The following is a 10,963-nucleotide window of genomic DNA, read 5'->3' as shown; positions in this document are numbered from 1 at the left end:
CTCTCCCTCCCCAATCATGGCTTCTTGGCTGGTGGAAGTCTCTTTGCTGGGTTTGGGGCGCCTGTGGACGGTTCTCTGTGTGCTTTCTACAGAGCCATATGTCCCTGTGTGTGTGTGTCTGTGTAGTACAGACCTTTCCTGGGTGTCCTCGGGACCGGAGACTGACGGGGTTTTGTGGTTCTTTGCCCCCTTCCTCTACCCCTCTTTTTTTCTTTTCATTTCTTTTTTCTTTCTTTCCTTTTTTCTTTTCTTTTTTTGGTGAAGCTGGGGAAGGGGGCGTTTTCTCCTGGTTGGGAGAAAGGAGGGAGGAGAGGAGGGAGGAGAGGAAAGGATGGAATATCTTTCAGTATTCCGTTCGGGGCTCTATTACGGAAAGGGTTAATTGTAATATTATTTATACACATAACATGCACATGTGTGTGTATATGAACAATTCGGTTAAAAGACAGTAAAAGGTCCACCAGGGAGGACGGGTCGGAGGAAAGAATAAAATCCTAGCTGGTATCTGAAGGGCTTGTCACCCAATTGTCCCTCTCCTTTTCCTTTTTTTGTGTTTTCTTTTTCTTTCTGATTGGCTTTGTGTGTGTGTATATATCTATGTGTATCTTTCTTTATTCCTTGGGCACCTGCAGCGTTGATTTCCAAATGCACATTTTCCTGCCAGCTAAAGGGCTCCTGGGGGTGTTGGTGGGGAGGGGGGCAAGTAGAGGGAGATTGTCCGGGGGTCAGAGGGAAACTCTCTTCACCTGGACGGATCTGGTTTGGTACTGGCATGGGTCACTGGCATGTATAAATAACCCCCTTTTCTCCTCCCCCATCTTCCTCTCCCCACCCCCAACACACCACACACACAGGCGCTTGGAGATTCTGCAGAGTTGGTCCACCTTTCTTAAGCACAAAACCAAGATAGGAGTTGGTTTCTAGGGTTTCCTGCACCTGATGTGATGGTGTGAGGTTCCTGAAAGAAACTTTTCCCTTTCCCTTTGGTTATTGCTGTTATTATGGTATTGTTTGCAGTGCTCAAATGCAATCTTTGTTGATGACAGCTTAGATCTCACATGCAGTAACTGTGCAGGTTTAGATTGCTCTGTGTGTGTGTGTGTGTGTGTGTGTGTGTGTTTGGGTGTCAAGTTTAAACATTTTTTGAAAGGAAGCCTTCCTGTTAGGGTTATTCTTTTCTGTTTGAACTGCTTTTTGGTTGGGCTCCTGGTGGTTATGGTGGTGGATGGTGGCCAGTGGTTGGGGAGGAATGGAGAGTGGTGGTGTTGGTGGCCATAGATTTTGATATTAGTGATTGAATCAGTTATCCTCTGGTTCTAGAACTGGTACTTTATTGACTAAAATGGATCTTACATAGTTCTTTTGAGTGTTGAGGCTCACCACTTATTAGGATAATTCTAACTGTGGCTTCAACTTTGCCAATGTGGGGAGGGTACTGAACAGTGTGACTTCTTTCTCTGTGTCTCTCTCTCGCTTTAAAATAGGAATTGAAATGGTAGTATGTATTCTAGTATGTGAATTAGAAAGTGCTGCCTAAAATTTGATTGTTATCAGTGGTTGGTTTAGGACACTGTTTGTAAGAGCTGCTTACAAGTTGTTTTGCTGCCAGCATGGTTATCCTGGGCTCTGTGTGGCCCCTCACAGTAAGTAAGCAAGAGGGGCCTGCAGATTTCCACAAACCTTTTTGAAGGTCAAGTAAAGATAAATATAGCACATGCAGTTATTTTTGGTGGTTTTACTTTTAATAAATACTTGATGGGCTTGTGTATCTATCCATTTGGCTTTTGACAGAAAATTTGCCCATTCTAGTTTCTTTTGGGTGTAAAAAACTTCTAATTTTTAAAGAAGACCAAGTTTGAAGTGTACCATTAATACTATTCCTTTTCTTGCTGTGATTATTTTTCTGCTGTTTTTCTAGATTCAAAACCCAGGTTACTTTGGTTAGCTGAATATTATAATACCTTCATATCTGAATATCATTTGCATATCTCTGGTTATACAGGTCTAACTTTTAAAAAAGTTTCTTTAAACTTTACAGAAAAATGTAAACATATCCAAAAATACAGTATAACAAACTCCAAGGTGCACAACCACCTAGGTTCAGCAGTTGTCTTTCTAAGTGGTAATGACTCGGGGGAAAAAAAAAAAACGCACCCAAACTCATAGTATTATCACACCTAGGTGAATTAACAACAGATCCCTAATATCAAATATCTTCACATGAATTTATGTTTAGGAGTCCCAATTTTTGTAGGAAAGCTGCAAATATACTTTTCAGGTTAAAAAAATATATAGTGGGGAATAAAAATCGTCATGTATATCTGGTTCTGTGGGACAGCATAGATCTCTTTGTGGCTTATCACATCTGTGTCCATGCTTCATAGTCAGGCATATGTGTGTGGTGATCATTAAAATCTCTGGTTTCCTGTTGTCCTCAGTTTGGAAGATTTACTGAATTATCACTAAGAAATGTGAGGGTTTGTTAGGAAACAGGCAGCTAAACTATGAACTTGGACAGGAATGTATAATACAAGAGTACTTGTAAATGTTAAGAATTATCATGTATGATAAGAATTATCCTAAATACATACTATGTTTTTGTGTCTAGAAATGAAAGCAGTTGTCACCACGGATCATTAGAGTTGCTGCTAGTATGATGTTGTGATAAGAAACCAGAAATATTGGCTTGCATAGCGAGGCTTTTAAACTTAGGCTTGATTCAGAGCAGTAGCTAGCAAACTGTGGAGTGTATACTTTTGGTGTTAATGGACACATCATTTGACTCCATGGTTTGGTTTCTGTCTTGAGTGGCTGATTTTGACTTCCCTTTAAAAAGAAAGAGGCTCCTAACTCATAGTGAAATGTCCTAATAAAATTGTTCCAGACTAATGGTTTTACTCATAATACTGGAGGAAAAATAAGAAATTTGTCTAATGAGAACCATAATTTTTATGTGGATTTATTTTTCACTCTTGTTGGATTCTTATTTAAAATGATGAAAGCTTTGGACAGAGTTTGAGAAGTCCCACACTTTATACAGTGAAACTGGCAGAGGTAGTTTCGTATTCTGCAGGGACACTTGTCTTGAGTAATTGTGCCCTGAAGTTCAAGTATGTGATTGTGAAGAGTCTTGTGATAGAAGATAAGAGGGTAAGTGAGGAGGCTAAAGTTGAACATGGTGTTCTTTTCATTATGCATTTGAGCAGCACTATTATCATTTGGTATGGTACTATTTACTTGAATATTCTTTGAATGAGAGTGACTATCCCCAGATATCAAGCCTCATTAAAAAGTGGTTTTCAGCAAACAAAGTATAAATGGGAATGTTGGGATCTAGTACTGCCAGTGTACCCTGATGTGCCAGATGATATTGCCTTTCTGTTATTTGCATTTTTTTTTTTCTGTGTAATCTTGATTAGGAAGCCATATGAACACTATGGCTGAAAACCTGCAAATCCATTTGTTTCCCCTTCACTTGGCTCTTGTGCCCTGGTTTCTTAGGGGAGCCTCCTTATATACAACTGACCAAGGGAAGCAGAGATGAAATGGAGGGATTAACAGACAGGAGGCCAGTTGGAGCTTTGCAGGCTTGTAAAAATGAAGGAAGACTCATTTCTGGTGGATGGAGGATCAAACCAAGACTTTCATGGGGTCTTCATTTCCTTTGTGTTTCAGGGCTTACCCACACATTGATAGTGTAAGTAGGCTGTACAGAATTTGATGTACTTACAGCATATCAGGCTCTGATAACTTACTGTGGTCAAATCTCACTTATTCAGTTTAAAAAAATATTAATCGTGTTTCTTGTATCATTCAGCAAATATTTATGGAGTGTGTGATATGTGCAAGGTTCTAGAAGTGGGGGAAGTCTATATATATATAATAATATGTTATATATATATATATATAGTATCTTTGAAGGAGTGTGCAGTTCAGTTGGTAAATTAAGTCTAGCACTTACAGTTTTGAAACAGGCACTCAAATGCCTTATTCCAACTAAGTGCAGTAAGCTTTCAGAGAAGGAATAGTGAGATAGGCTGAAGTATTTGAGCAGCTTCCTGGAGAATATATGGGTCCTCGTAGGTTGAAGTGATTTGCATAGAGAGAGAGAGAGTGAGGATTGGGGAGGGGATTCTGAGAAGAGGGGATGGTGAACAAGACATAGAAACAAAATGAGTGACTAGGGTTTGAGGGGCTGTAGAAATGAGAACAAAATGGTGTAAGTAAAGAGTGGTTGTGTAGCCACCTTCCAGGCCAGGCTGTCCTAACTAGTTGAGTGATATTGGGAAGCTACTCTCTAAAGGAATCCTTTTCTTTTTGCACAAGTTGAGAGGTTTAAAGTAGTTTTAAAGCAAAGATACCCAAGCTAGAGGGAAACATAGTTCTCCAGGTGTTCGTAGGTTGTGTCCAGACCAAGAAATACAATTCTTCGCTCAGTTAATTTTGGAACTTGATGGGCCAGACAGAATTAAATGGGTAACTTGTTCTGCAAGGATTAGAAATCTTTTGTAATGTGTATGTAAGTTTTGAATGATAGAGAAAGAGATGTAATGTGACTTACTTCCTAATATTTGACCACAGGGAACTTTCATTCTTGTCATTGTAGTTCATAATCCAGTATGGGAATTGCTGGAAAAGATCTCAAAGGTCCCTTCCAGATCTTGGAACTTGATAATCTCTGAGTATGTTGGCTGATGATAGACAACTTGAAAACCAGGCACAAAAGTTTGAAATCAGGGTGGAAGCTGCTGCTTGAGTGGGAGTGGCAAGGGGAGTGTGAGATTTAAATAATGAGAGATGTAAATAATGATGATTAGTCCATTTCTCCTCCTTCCTTTTCCTGCCCCGTGTCAGCCCTTTCATTGATTGTTAGCAACCCCACCATGAAGTGAATATTGGTGAGTGGTTTTCATTAATGGTCCTTTCAGTGTGATAGTAGCCCAGTTCTAATGCTACCAAGCTACCTTCCAGCCAGAGGGAGTTTTTATCCTGTCTTGGTTCCTTCTGGTTTCTTCTGTTGCTGCTTTTTAGCAAGCTGGGAAAGAAGGCTGGATGAGAAAGGAGGTTGACACTGATGTTAAAATAAAGGTTTTAAATTATCTGCCTTTCGCTTGCTTATGTATGAAGTGTTCGTTCAAGAAAGGTCAGAACCCTTCGTCTGCTGTGGAACTGTGTTTTTGTTGCGTTTTTCGCTTCCTATCTTGGCAAGTTTGGGATGGTGCTATGGAGTAAATGGGTCAGTTCCAGCATTTCACTTTGGGCAGTTTGCATAGCGTTAGGATCTGAGGCGTTCCTAAGTGGTAAGAAAGTTTATAGAAGGAAAAAGGACTGTGAATAACATGCTTGGTTATGAAGTCAACTATTTTACTATACTTAACTGAATTTCAGTATTTCACTGTACAAGGCAGAGCATCACTTCAGGAGTATTTATGTGAGATGAGGTAGAATATTGCAATATGGTGATTCCATGCACTTTGTGTTAGCTGTTGAGATGAATTGCTTTATATCTTTTTTGGAAGTAGACAGGGTATAAATGAATCAGTAAATTTAAAAACTGAATCACAGAGTCAGTGATTAGCCTTTGATCCTTTCTGAGAGTGTTTTCCTCTAGCTTTCACCATTGAAAAAGGGTTAAAAAAAGAACATTCAATATGATTCTAGGAGATTCAAGGAGCATTGAGGTGATAAAAAGATTCTAAGATCCTATACAACATTTCTATTTGCTGTCAAAAATAAATGACAATTATGTAGTGTGAGAGAATGCTAGGATTAAAGTCCCCAAGCTTAAAAAAAATATAGTTGAGAGCAGCTACTAAAGAATAATGTAGGTTCCACTTGCTAAATTTGAAAGCCTTTGGACATAAGGTCTGCTGCACTTTTTGATATGGAATGAGCAAATGAGAGAGAGAGAGAGAGAGAGAGAGAGAGAGAGAGAGTGTGTGTGTGTGTGTGTGTGTGTGTGTGGAGGGCAGATGGTGGGTTAGTGTTTTTACATTTTATTTTACCCCTATGCTGTAATACACTAATATACTAAATGTAGTCTAACTTTGTAAAAGTGCCTCATGCTATTTTTTCTCTCTAGAAACAACACTTTTTTCAGGGTCAGGATTAAAACCAGTATTTTGTTGATACAGGGAAAAGGTAATGGAATAGCAGCTATTCATTTGAGAAAGTTGTGGGGGAAAAGTCAGATTTAAAAACTCTCAAATAATTGAAGTTTGGAAGACCAGGATGGGAATTAATCAAAACTAATTTAGGGACATTTAGCTGGGTCAGAACAAGTTTTTCTTACACAGTGTGTACCTGTTCCATGAATAGATGAATGCAGATTTTTCTTTCCTAGAAGTGGGGCATAGAATTAAAGGCTGTTGAGACCCTGAATTTGTGTTCCTTCTTCTAGGTTTAAACTGTGTTCTTCCTTCATTTCTTCTAATAAGCCTTTGGGGTAGGGGGTATGCAGGCAGTACCTTCCTGTCTAAGGTCACAGAAAATAGGTTTCTCTTGATGCTGTTAGTAACTGAGGAGGGGAGGGGTGGCTTTCACTTCGTCTGGGTTCCTTTGCTTGCTTAGGAAGAGACTATGATGGCTCAGGGGGTAAAGAATCTGCTTGTAATATGGAGATACAGGAGACGCAGGTTTGATTCCTGGGTTGGTAAGATCCCCTGGAGGAGGAAAATAGCAACCCACTCCAGTATTCTTGCCTGAAAAGTTCCATGGACAGAGAGTTGGTGGGCTATAGTCCATGGGGTTGCAAAGAGTTGGACTGAGCAGCTAAGCACAGGCAAGCACAGGCTTCTGTGTGCCAGGCCTTTCCAGTCTCGGTTCCATATTTTGCAAGGGGAATTGTAGCCTGAAATCGTTGGTATGGCTGCTGTCTTTATAGGTTTTTATTTCACCTGCTAAAGGGAAGGGAGGTCGCTCAGTCGTGTCCGACTCTTTGCGACCCCATGGACTGTAGCCCACCAGGATCCTCCATCCATGGGATTCTCCAGGCAAGAGTACTGGAGTGGGTTTCCATTTCCTTCTCCATTTCACCTCCTAGTGCACGTGTCAGTCTCATCTTAGGGTCCAGTAGGTTCCCCACCACCCATTGCCTGCCTGCCTCCTTCCCACTCTCCCTTCAACTTCCCTCCTTTCTTTCTTCTCTTCCTTTACTGAGGCCGAATCATCAAAATTATGAATGCAAGTTAATAAAAGGCAATGGATTTATGAAGTTCTGAATGAAATGTAGACACTTTAAATTCCAAACCTTCATTATTTGAACACTGACAGTCTGAGGGACTCTGAGGTTAGTACTGTGAGGGTAAATTTCTCAGTTTTCAGTTTTCTGAACTGTTATCAGCTCATCATTCTAATTTCTCGTTCATTTCTGAACTCTGGTTAGAGTGTGCCTGAGTAAATACCACAAATGACCAAGTACATGCAACGTTTTGTCATTTTGATTTGCCACCATACCTTGTAGTGCTGTATCTCTGGATCCAGGAAAACCCAAGTGCAGTAAAATGGAGTCACAAGAGGAGAAGGAAAAAGCCCACAGTTTGTAAGTAAAGTAAAAATGGCTAATGCAGGTTGGGATTCACTTTTGGCAGAAAGCCTTCAAATTGCAGACAGATACTGTGTGGTTGTTGTTAACTGAAGCATTTTGAAATGACCTGGATTACATACGGAAACACAGCCTGTGAAAACAGATTATATGGATGAAATCTGATACTTTCACACTGGGTCTGGGACAGGGTTTATGTCAATGCCAGGGTCAAGTGGTGATAGTTCCTGAGGGATGTCAGGATATTGTTTTCCTTGTCTCCACACCTACCCTCGTCTGTAGCACAACCCACCAAGTTCATTCTGAATTTATGCAAAGTTTCTCATGGCAGTGATATTTTAGAGCTTGTAAAGAGGATTTAAGAGAGTCTGGTATTGCAGTGATTTCTTGATAGTTATACTGAAACAGACTTGTTGTTTGCTAGGTTCTCTGTTCATCTGTGCTTTCTAGCTAAATGTTACTGGCAATTTAGTGAATAGTTTTCCATAGTTAGAAACTAAGAGAAGGGGAAAAAAAAACCCAAACCCTCAGGAGATAAAGATGTAGATGGAACAATAGTTGAGCATTAGGTTATCACTTATTTTCCAGCCACATACTAGAAATTGCAGTGTTCCACCCACTCTCCCTATACATGTTCAGTGGGCAAAAATAACGAAGGTCCTGAATTGTGCTATTCTAAGAAATGATTTTTTATAGTTCCAAGTGACCATATACTTTCTCTGGGGCAAAACGGGAAGCAGGCATTTAGTATCTTGCATTGCTGCGTGTTCCAAGTTTGCTCCTGCCGCATTTGTTAGGCCGATCAGTTTATTTGGGAAAATTACAGTTTTGAGACTAATGCCCAGAGCTACAGTCCTCAGGGGGGTGTTGTCCTAAAGTTAGGACCTCAAGTTTTTCAGAGCAGCCTTTTGATCCATTTCACTTCAGCTATTGTTGACTGATGTGCTTTCTAAGCCAGAGCAGCATTAGAGGCACAGAACTTGTCTTTAGAAATGCTGTAGTTCTACCTCTCGTTTTGCAAATGAAAACACAGCCCAGAGGGGCTAATTGTCCTGCTTAAGATCACACTGGGAGTTAGAGGCTCTCACTGGTATCCAGTGAAGCTAGAGGACTGTCTGCTTTTCTTTAGTCAATTGGAAGGCTGAAAAAAAAAAAATACCGCAAATGAGGGTGATCACCCATGGTTGTAAAGATTCCCAATTTTTCTAAGAAATGTTCTGATTGTTGCTCAGTATCAGGAAACTTTTAAAAGCATTCTGGTTTCCTCCAGTGCACGGTTGGCCTTTCTCTGCAGGTCCATTATTAGTCTTTTTTAACACTCTTCCCTCCCCTCCATAATGAGGATGTAAAAGAAAAAACAAATATTAGGGTGATGATATGAGAGTTTCTCATCCTTGAATATCCAACAGATAAAATAATTATTTGGATGTAAGATGATCTTAATGTCGGCCCACTGAAAATTTTAATGTAATTTTTTGAGGGTAGAATATTTTCTTCAGCCTGGTGATTCAGAGGCTCAGAGCAACTTACCAGCGTTGGAAGCAGAACATTTTTGAAACAAGTGAACTTTGGAGTATGGTTGAATTGAAGACTCAGTCAAACTTTTCTTCTCAAGAAGAAAGACTCAAAATATTAAATCCACGTGACGTGTTGGCTAAGGCATCTTGCCTGTTTATTGCTGAACCAGAAAATGTATAACAACTGTTTGTCATGTGTATATATTTATAGCCATTCATATAATGAAAAGAAGTTTTCATGAGATTGTAATAACATATCAAGATGGATGTAATTAAAACAGAAGCAGATTGACACCCTGAATTAAATGCAAACCATAAACCAGGATACCTGAGCATTGGTGCCTTAAGTATTTGCTGCAGGGGGCAGTCAGCCAAATACGCAAATAAAAAGACATTGATGAATTTCCCTGGGTGTGTGTGTTGTGGTTGCAGAGAACTCAACTATTTTATTAATCTTTTATCAAGCATTGTTTAGATTGCAGCAGCAATGGAATGTATTAATTTGGCAGACCAAATAGCTTAGGACCAGAAAGTAGGAAATAATAAGGGGAAGACATGATTGATATACTGTCCTATAAATAACACATGCGACTGACAAAGGGACTGAGTAATCTTTAGATCTGTGCTTGATGTCACTAATGGAGTTGTTAAACCAGGATGTTTGAGTTGAACTTCAATCAGAGAGGCTGCCTTCCATTTAAAATGCAGGTCTATCTCCAGTTACACCCTGGACGCATATGTTGACAAAATTGGTGTAGGTTGAATTTTTTGAGGTTGGGTGAATGCGCTGGGGAATCTTACTGTGAAAAATATGATTAAAAAAGAAAGTCAAGTATGATTCTCCTCTCTGCAGAGAAGTTTGGATTTTGGTAGAGTCAGTCTCTTTAGATGGGCATTGCTTTTCCTGAGACACTTTTCTGCATGTGCTCCGTGTACTCCTAGAAGAAAGTAACTGTGAGATTTGCGTTTTCTGTACAGGTTTCACACCTTACTTGGTCAGGGCTTCCAGGAGTAATTGGAGGTGATTTGAATAAACCCGCATCATTCAGATTTCAGAGGTTGGTTTTCAAGTGCATGCTAAAGAGAGCTTGCAGCTATGAATACGGAGTATGATTTCCATATCTGTTCCATTGGGGAGTCCAGGCATGTCATAACCACTTCAGAGTCATGATTGTATGGAGACACCCCAGCTATAATTTTTCTATATGACAGTTCAGTTTTAAAATTGTAAAGATGCCAAGTGCAGGGCTGTATTGTTATTGGGGAAGTTGGTGACATCTGTTATATCTTGCTAACCAGGGGAGGAAAATGCTTTAATCAAAACATCTAATTATGCCCTCTCAACTGATGAAAGATCTTTTGCTAAATTTTTGGAATTGGCCTTAATGGAAGAAGCCGGCCTCTACAGGAACTGTGAAGTAAACGTACTCTTTTTATTTGAAAAATACATATCGTTAACCATGGTGACATAAGGGTATTTTAATTTTATCAAATTGCTCTTTTGCTGTGTGTTGAAAAGAGGCATTTTCAGAAGTCGTCTAAGCCAGCATGAAGTTCTTGCTTTTGTCCTCCCTCTCACCCTCATAGCATATGAGGACCCAGAAGGAGTTTGTGCTTCCAGATAGGAACCTGGGAAGCTAAGAGTTGGTTGAGAGCCACCTGGGGAGGGAGCAAATGATAATTACAGGTGAGAGGCTGGGGGATGATTCAGCCTGTGTGCTGGGAGGTGCGATTTCACACCTGAGTGTTAAAACCTGCCGTGTTAGACAGTTGTTTTAAAATTAGTTTTATTAGGCTAGTATAGAAATAGCCCAGATTGTTCCAGGTCACCTTCAGTTGAAGGAATATAACTGTTTTAAAATATCGAATATATAATGTGATTCCAGAAGTGTTTCCTGTGTTT

The 10,963-nt window shown here is 39.9% G+C and overlaps 1 protein-coding gene across 1 annotated transcript in view; it reads left to right on the top strand.

Annotated features, from left to right (window-relative positions):
* The window catches only part of AUTS2 (autism susceptibility candidate 2), a 1,223,225-nt gene that overhangs the window by 1,320 nt on the left and 1,210,942 nt on the right, over positions 1-10,963 (top strand). The gene's annotated exons all lie outside the window — the stretch shown is intronic.

Source organism: Bison bison, unplaced genomic scaffold, assembly GCF_000754665.1.
Source record: "Bison bison bison isolate TAMUID 2011002044 unplaced genomic scaffold, Bison_UMD1.0 scf7180017864340, whole genome shotgun sequence".
Classification (NCBI taxonomy): Eukaryota; Metazoa; Chordata; class Mammalia; order Artiodactyla; family Bovidae; genus Bison; species Bison bison.
This window is presented reverse-complemented; position numbering and strand designations above follow the sequence as displayed.